The sequence below is a fragment of the Crocuta crocuta genome, unplaced genomic scaffold, assembly GCF_008692635.1.
Source record: "Crocuta crocuta isolate KB4526 unplaced genomic scaffold, BGI_CrCroc_1.0 scaffold338, whole genome shotgun sequence".
Taxonomy (NCBI): Eukaryota; Metazoa; Chordata; class Mammalia; order Carnivora; family Hyaenidae; genus Crocuta; species Crocuta crocuta.
Window position 1 is genome coordinate 1068357 of NW_027529183.1, and position 9424 is coordinate 1077780.

Sequence of the window (9424 nt, forward strand, 5' to 3'; positions counted from 1 at the left end):
ACTCGCCCCGCGCCTAGAGGCAGGCGGCCTCCTTTATTCTTACAGACTGGGGTCCTGGGCGCTCTCTTACTTGGCGGTTCCTGATCCAGTGGCAGGCGGGTGTTGGGCCACAGAGCCCATAAGCATTACCTGGCATGTACAAATCCGTGATGTCTAGCAAAAGTCATGGCCAAGTGGTGAATAAAGGTCAATGCAGTATCACCGAGCCAGTTAGAATGCCAAGCAAAGGGCGTATTTTTAAATCTAGCTTTAAACTTGGATCCTGTTGGAGTAAGAAAATCCTTTCTAAAACAACACTCTATTGCGATTTCCCCAGGGTCCAAATCTAAGATTCCATCTCCATGGCACCAAGGTCTCACTGGGGAAGGGTGCGATCTCTTAGGTGACAGATCCTAAGGGATGGAGTGTATTCTAGGTCAAACGCACTGCCTTAAAATTGTACCAGATGTGAAAAGGCCTTGCAGAGTTTCTGAGCTTCTCAAGGCCTGGAGCGACTGAAGGTTCTTTTAGAGCAGGGATCTCTCTTATTCAGTTGTATCGTACGCACCTAGCACAGCACCTGCACAGACTATTTGCTCGGTAAATTACAGTTGAATGAATGCATGCATTTATAGAAAGAACATTCCATAACAGGAAGAATGCTACATTCTGTGCTAACTATGTTCCCATGGAAACATCGGAATTATGAGACTTACCCAGTTTGGTTCTAAGAAAGAAATAACTAGTAATGGTTTCCTTAATAACACATTTACTCAAAACTGTCTAGACCCTTTTTAAAAGTTTCTGTCTGGACCATCTCTGGAAATGAGACAAGAAGTTAGTGGAAGGAGAGCAAGTAGATGAGCATTCCCGTCCTGGTTCTGCTGCTTACTGGCCCCAAGATCTGGGCAAATTGCTTAATACATAGGATTCATAGGAGGATTAGATGAGATAATGCATATTCCTGGGCTTTGTATACAACATTGTTCTCAAGAGTCTCTAATCCTGTAAGTCTATTATTCACAACTCAGGATGCGGATTTTAATATCACCTGCTCTATCATAATCATTGCATTTGTCAAGGCTGATGGACATAATGGTTAGCTTAGACTCAGACAGAGGCGCCCTTGGGCATGTTATTTAACCTCCCTGGCTCTCGTGTTTATCATTAGTAAAATAGGGATGATCATAGTCTCTAATATCCAGCGTTGTTGCCGGGAATAAATTAAATGATACATGTAAACTAACACCGTGTCCAATGTCCAGCACGTTCAAGCACTAAATACACAATTCTGTTAATATTCTTCATGTTTCTTCCACCCCCTCATGGTTTTTTTTCTTGTTTTTTTTTTCTTTTAATGTTGACTTATTTGTGAGAGGGAGAGCGTGAGCGAGGGAGGGCAGAGAGAAAGGGAGACACAGAATCTGAAGCAGGCTTCAGGCTCTGAGCTGTCAGCACAGAGCCCGACAGGGGGCTCAGACTCACAAACCACAAGATCATGACCTGAGCAGAAGCGGACACTCAACCAACTGAGCCACCTAGACGCCCCTTCCACTCCCTCATGATTCCTGGTTTAACTCTCAAACATAATGTTCAGCTTGTCAACTCTCCCTAAAATTAGATTTCCTCAAAATACCAACCTTGGACTGACTGCATCTTGAATCAGTTGGTTTTTAATGCAGGTTCCTGGGCTCAATGTACTATAATCTCTCCTTCAATGATCTGATCTTCCACTTTATCTCAGAAGTTCACCTCCATTGTAATCTAAACCATGCAAGCATCCCACTGTGGTTAATCCCTCCTGCATACTTAATTCACTCCCTCGGGCACCCCGGGATTCCTTTCTACTTCATTTTCATGACTTTTAACCTGATCTTGCCCGCAGTTGTACTTTCTTCCTTAAGAGCTGAACTTCATGGTCAGCCACCATCAGTCCTGCTTCAAACACATCATCTCTGTTGTCTCTCTGACTCAACCAAACACCAAGTCTGTTTAAACCCTGCTTTCCACTAACTGGGAGCCTGAGTCCCTCCAACCAGCTGTGGGCAGAGGAAAGGTGCAACCAAGCTGTCTGAGCTCCTTTTCCACCCACCACAAAAAGCCTGCAGGGGACTCTGGGCTCAGCATCACGTTGTGCCTTTACTTGTCCCTTTTCTACTCTTCGAAATCATCATTTTTTGTTCTATTTTCCCTTCTCAAATTTTAGGCATCTCCTCCCATTTAGCTGAGAAAAACGAAGCCATCAGAACAGAACCCACAAAGCTCTCGGTACCTCCCTTCCCGCCTACCAGTATGTGTACCAACATACTCAGCCTCCTGCCCGTACAAGGAGACCCACTTGCTCACCAGCTCCCACCCCTTCTCACTTCTCAGGAGCACAATTCAAGGCTAACTTCAATAATCGTTGATTTTCTCTCTGTTGGATCATTCCAGTTGGCACACAAACATGCTCTTATTTATCCACTAGTTTAAAAAGAAAGCAAAAACAAACACACACACACACACCCCAAAACATTTTTTAATTCCAATGCCCTTTTAGCCATCATTAAGTCTCCCTAGAAGCTTCCACACAAAGTTCTTCTAGAGTTACCTAAGCTGGCTTTCTTCAGCTCCTCCTCTCCTCCTAACCTCTTGCACACACTCAGATAAACCCAGAGCAGCCTCCAGAAAAACTGTTCTCACCCAGTGCACACCGTCTATCTCTACTTTTCCTAAATATCCCATTTCTCCTCTTACTCAGGCCCTTCGGAGGCATTGACCTCCCTGCTCACTGAAATACATTCTTCACTTGGCTTTCACTGTACCACAGACTCTTGGTTTTTTTCCTTCTCCAAGCCTGCCTCTCTGCTAATTCTGGGTCCTTTGCTAATTCTTTCTCATTTCCTCTATCTTTAAATAGGCTCAGTCCTCAAATCTTTCTCTGTATACTCTTGCTCCCTCGATAATTTCACGAAATCTTATGTTTTAAAATACCATCTATATGGTGATGATTCCCCTATTTATTTCTCCAGGCTGGCTATGCCCTAAACCCCAGAATACATCAAACAGCTTTCTCGACGTCTGCGCTCAGATGCCTAATGGACATCTCAAATTTAAATAGTCTGAAATTGCACTTCAAGTCCTCCCACACCCCTCAAAATCTGTTCTTCCTCATTTCAGTTAATGGAAACTCTTTCCTTTTGTTTCTCAAACCAAAGAATTGTAGAGTCATTCTTGGCCACTTCTTTCTCTTGGACCCTATATCTAATCTGCCAGAAAATACTTTTGGCTCTACATTCAAAGTCTATTTTTATTTGACCACTTCTTACCATCTTCCCTGATGCCACTTTGATTTGATTCCCGATTATCTCCCCCCTGGATTCCTGCCTCCCTCCTGGTCTTCCGGTCTCCCTCCCTTGCTTCCCTACAGGCAACATGGCAGGCGGAGTGATCCTTCAGATAGCCAGGTGATGCTCGTCATGGATTCACATCAGTCTTGGCTACATAAGTTGTGGGGTCACATACAGAATGGTAATGCAGGACCCTGGCCAGGGCAAGGAAGCCAGGCTCCTTTCCCATGAACCTCTGCCTCAACTCATAGTGGCCAAACAATCCTGAAGAGATTGCAGCCTTTGCACTGGGACACACCCAGTGCCTGGGTCCTCAGTGGACAGGGGACCCCTCCAAATGCTCCTGGAGCTGCCAGCCCGAGAAGGGGAAGACTACCACCTTGCCTCCCTCTGAAATACCATGGAGCATACACCTGACCCCAACACTCCCCACTTCTGTACCCAGGGCTCCCCGAAGATGGAGGATAACCACGGGAATGGGACAGAGGTGAGAGTGTGGAGTGGGGGGTGAGGAAAGGCTAGAGCTCCAGGAGATGGTGAGTGGGTAGCAGAGAATCTAGAGAGGGAGGGAGGCCACTTGTGAGCTGAGGCTCCAAGTCTGTGGCACAGGCGTCATTATCAGATCAGAATTCACTTACAAAACTCAGATTCAAAGAGCAAAAGACGGCAAATGCAGTGCGTTAAGGTGCGCGGCCCTCCGAAGCATGGAGCCCTGTGTACCTGCACTGGTCACACACCCAGGAAGGCAGCCCTAACTTGTATTTGTCCAACATCTTCTCGTCTTTCACCGCGTAAAAAGAAACGTTTTCACATTGGTATGCAAATCCATGCATAATCTGACTCCTGGGCCACCAGGGTCCTTCTGACCCTATTCATCCATTCCCTCCCTCCACTCCATCTACACAGTTCTCTTTATGAGCCTCAAATACACCTGGAAGGCTACTGCCCAGATTCTTTGCATGTACTGTTCAGTCTTTCTGGGATCATTTTCTCCAAGTATCCGTAAGGTTTGTTTCATTTTCTTTAAATCTTCGTTCATGAGACCCTTCACCTCCAGCTTGGACAACCTCATCTTGAATAGACCTCTCTTCACCTTACTTACACAGTTGGTCCCTCCATCTAGGCCAAGAGAAAGAGGTCTGGCTCCTTTGCCTGTCTACTTAAAGCCCTTACACAAAATTCTGATTTCTAACTCAAGGTTCTACCTTGCTCTATGGCGGCTAGCACGGGGCATAGGATGGCCTCCCCATTCTGCAAAGAGCCCACACACTTCCAGAAGATACTGAGCTTATCCTATAGATTCCAATGCAGAAGCTGTATCAGAATATACATTAATGTTAACCTTTGCCAAAGGTTCATATCAGGTGAAGGTGGAAAGCAGATTTTGTTAGGGCCTTTGTTAGTATGTTTCTATTTTTAAAAATATTTATTTATTTATTTTGAGAGAGAGAGAATCCCAAGCGGGGTCTGCACTGTCTGCACAGAGCCTGACACAGAGCTCTGTCTCACAGATTGTGAGATCATGACCTGAGCAGAGATCCAGTCAAACATTTAACCAACTGAGCCACCCAGACACCCTTATTTCTATTTTTAATGTATAATCCAACTTTAGAGAGGGACTATATGGACTCAGAAGAGAGGTAGGTGGTAAAACAGAGTCAATATTAAATATTTTTATTCAATGTATTTGACCTTGAAAGATAGAGGTGAATTAAAGAAGACCCAGATGTCCCCTATGGTCAGCCAGGAAAATCAGTCATTTAACACTAACCAAATTGAGGATTCTACTTGGGGTGTGGACTGGACTGAATATTTGTTACCACTGGTCTGTGGTGTTTTGTTAGCGCAGCCTGAGTAAACTAAGACAGGGTGATTATCCATACTTTTACTCCCTTCTTGTATTTCTGTTGGCCAAAAAGCTTCATTTGGAAAAAAAAATAAAGTTAGCCTTGTATTCCTGAAGTAACTGAACACTGCTGAGACAGGTGTCTTGATGAATTAGCCAAGGGAATGTATTACATAGGCAAAGTGAAAGGGGAAAAACCCTTCAAACCAAGAACACTCTATCTGGCAAAATCATCATTCAACATTGAAAGAGAGATGTAGAGTTTTCCAAATAAGCAAAAGCTAAAGGAGTTCATTACCACTAAACTTTCCCTACAAGAAACGTTAAATAAAATGTTTTTATTTGTAGTTTTTTATTTATTTTTGAGACAGAAAGAGACAGAGCATGAATGGGGGAGGAGCAGAGAGAGAGAGGGAGACACAGAATCTGAAGCAGGCTCCAGGCTCTGAGCTGTCAGCACAGAACCTGATGCAGGGCTCGAACACACGAACTGTGAGATCATGACCTGAGCCGAAGTTGGACACTTAACCAACTGAGCCATCGAGGCACCCCTAAAGAGAATTTTTTTAAGCTGCATAGAAATAGCACTGATTAATAGAAGAAAGCACAAGAAGGTAAAAATCTCTCTGGTAAAGGTAAATATACAATAAAGGAAGTGGATTAATCACTTAAAAAGCATAAAGTATAAAGGTCAAAAGACAAAATAGTAAAATTAACAAAAACTACAATGGTTAAGGAATACATTAAATTAAAAAAATGTAAAATGTGACATAAAAAAACATGGTGAAGGGAGTAAAAAAGTAAAGTTTTGGAATGTGTTCAAATTTAAGTTGCTATCAACTTAAAATAGACTGCTATATACATAGGATGATATATGTGAACCTCATGATAAGCACAAAGCAGAAACTTTTAGTAAACATACAAATGAAAATGAGAAAGGAATCTAACACAACACTAAGAAAAGTCACCAAGCACACGGAAAGAGAGAAATAGAATAAAGGAAAAAAGAGGAACTACAAAAAGAGAGAAACAAATTTAAACAAAACAATAGAACTAGTTAACAGTATTTTTAAATTTTTTTTACTATTTACTTATTTTTGAGAGAGAGAGAGACAGAGTCCGAGTGGGGGAGGGGCAGAGAGAAAGGGAGACACAGAATATGAAGCAGACTCCAGGTTCTGAGTCAAAAGGAGGATTCACAAAATGGCAATAAGTACATACCTATCAAGTCATCACTTTAAATGTAAATGGACTAAATTTTCCAATCAAAACACAAAGGTAGGCTGAATGGATTAAAAAAAAATTTTTTTTTTAAACAAGACACAGCTACATACTGCCTAGAAGAGGCTCCCTTGGAAGTAAGGACACACACAGATTCAAAGTGAAGAGATACAAAAATATATTTGATGAATGGAAATGAAAAGAGAGCTGGAGTAGCTATATTCATACCAGACAAAATAGACTTAAAAGACTGTAATAAAAGACAAGGAGGGGGCACTATATAATGACAAAGGGGGCAGTCCAGCAAAAACAAGTAATATTTATAAATATATGCACCTAACATAGTACCACCAAAATATGTAAGGCAAATATTAATAGACCATAAAAGTAGGGGACATGGAGGCAACTTAAGTTTCCATCAATAGATGAATGGATAAAGAAAAGGTACACACATACACACACACATACACACACACACACACACATCAGCCATAAAAAAAGAAATAAATCTAGACATTTGTAACAACATGGATGGACCTTAAGGGAATTATGCTAAGATAAGTCAGAAAAGACAAATACTGTAAGATTTCATTTATATGTGGAACCTTAAAAACAAAAACAAAAACAAAACCAGACTATACACGCAGAGACTAGATTGGTGGTTACCACAGGTGACAGGGTTTGAGGGTGGGGAATTGGTGGAGTGGATCAAGAAGTACAAACTTCCACTTATAAAATAAATAAGGCATGGGGATATAATGTATTGCATGGGGAATGTAGTCGATAATATGGTACAACCTTTGTATGGTGACAGATGGTAACTAAAATTATTTTTTTAAATTTATTTCTGAGAGATATAGAGACAGCATGAGCAGGGGAGGGTCAGAGAGAGAGGGAGATACAGAATCTGAAGACAGGCTCCGGGCTCAGAGCTAGCTGTCAGCACAGAGCCCGACGTGGGGCTCGAACCCATGAACTGTGAGATCATGACCTGAGCCGAAGTTGGATGCTTAACCGACTGAACCACCCAGGTGCCCCAGTAACTAAAATTATTGTGACAATTATGTCAAATAAGTATGTTGCACATCTAAAACTAGTATGATGTATGTCAATTATGTCTCAATAAAAAAATTAAAATAATAAAATAATAAAATTTCTTGATCTTTGAAGAGGCCATAAAGGATTCACCAACTGTGCCCACATTATTCAATATCATGTGTGAGCTGTGAAAAAACCTCATATAGGAAAACAAGCCCTCAGTTTGAAAATGAGACTACGTAAGAACTCAAATAAATAAACAAAAACAAACAAAAAATTTCACCAGGAAACCACCTGAATTAAATAGGGATCTCTCATTTCTTTACTAAAAATTTTAACTTATTTGGAATCCTACTTCAATTTCATGAGTTAGCCTTACTTTTCTACTTGGAAATTTTTTTCCCTGAGGAAGTTTTCTTTTTTATTAATGTTTATTTATTTATTTTGGGGGCAAGAGGAGCAGAGAGACAGGGAGACAGAATCCCAAGCAAACTCTGCGCTGTCAGCATGGAGCTCAACATGGGGTTGGAACTCACAGAGCTGTGAGATCATGACCTGAGCCAAAATAAAAAATCAGATGCTTAACAGACTGAGCCACCCAGGTGCCTTGAGAATGAAAGATTTAATGTACGATGACATCTAATGTGCTTTGGAAAGTTAAAAATGGCGGCCATGGGAGTCATGAAGAGCCTATACGATGAATATACAGATGTAGAAGGCCTTATTGGCCATCAACAACTGCTCCACCAAGACAAGCCTCCAGTACCAAGTGAATACGCATCCTGGGGGAGCTGAGAACAAATTCCTACAAGTCAAAAAACCTGCCGTTTCTAGTATGTAATATTTAACAGTATCCCATACACGAACACGTTTTTAGCTTGATGTCATCACACTGGACTGACACCAGAAGTCAGTCTAATCTGGGCTTGATAAGTGCACAGATACATATCAAAGTGAATATTATGTTTGATCATCTTTAGTTTTACCATTACATAAAAGAAAAGAAGGGGGTCTTAAAAGCTACAGGTAGTTCAGAGAAGTATTATTACAAAAGAAAGAGAAAATGTCCTAGTGTAACTATGGAGCCCAAAGAAACATTTCATTTTTATTTCTAAATATATAGAAACAATAACTGTTTAATTGTCTTATTGCCCCTTACAATTTCCTTGCTTTAAAGTCTTACATTTATTTATATTAAAAACATACAGTATGAATTATGAAATTTAAATACCCAAGGTTTAAAATAATTTTTTGTGAATAAGAACAGAAATATGAAAAATATTGTTATATTTCCTCATACATATCATTTAATTAGTCCTGCTATTAAATACTACTCTTTGGGGCGCCTGGGTGGCTCAGTTGGTGGAGTGTCCAACTTCGGCTCAAGTCATGATCTTGTGATTCATGAATTCAAGCCTGCGTCAGGCTATGTGCGGCAGCTCAGAACCTGGAGTCTGCTTTGGATTCTGTGTCTCCCTTTCTCTCTGCCCCTCCCCCATTCGGACTCTCTCTCTCTCTCAAAAATAAATAAATATTAAAAAAAACTTTAAAAATACTGTTAACTAGTTCTATTGTTTAAATAATAGCATGACTGTAACAAAAGTAAATGATATAGAAAAACATATGTATTTTTTTTAATTTTGAAAGCGAGCACAGGGGAGGGGCAGAGAGAGAGAGAGAGAGAGAGAGAAACCCAAGCAGGCTCCTTGCTGTTAGTGTACAGTCCAACACTGGGCTCGATCTCATGAATGGTGACATCATGACCTGAGCCAAAGTCAGGAGTCAGGGGCTTAATCCACAGAGCCACCCTAACGCTCTCAGAAAAACATAATTTTAAATGAGTATCTATTTTCATATTTTGTATTGAAGTGTTAACATAATGTATACAATTTGTTTTTCCCAGTGAGAGTGCCCTTCTTTCCTTATACGAGACAGAAGGGGCACACAGAAACACAAAGGAAAAGGCAACATGGGAAGACAGATGTTGGAGTGATGGGGCCACAAGCCAAAG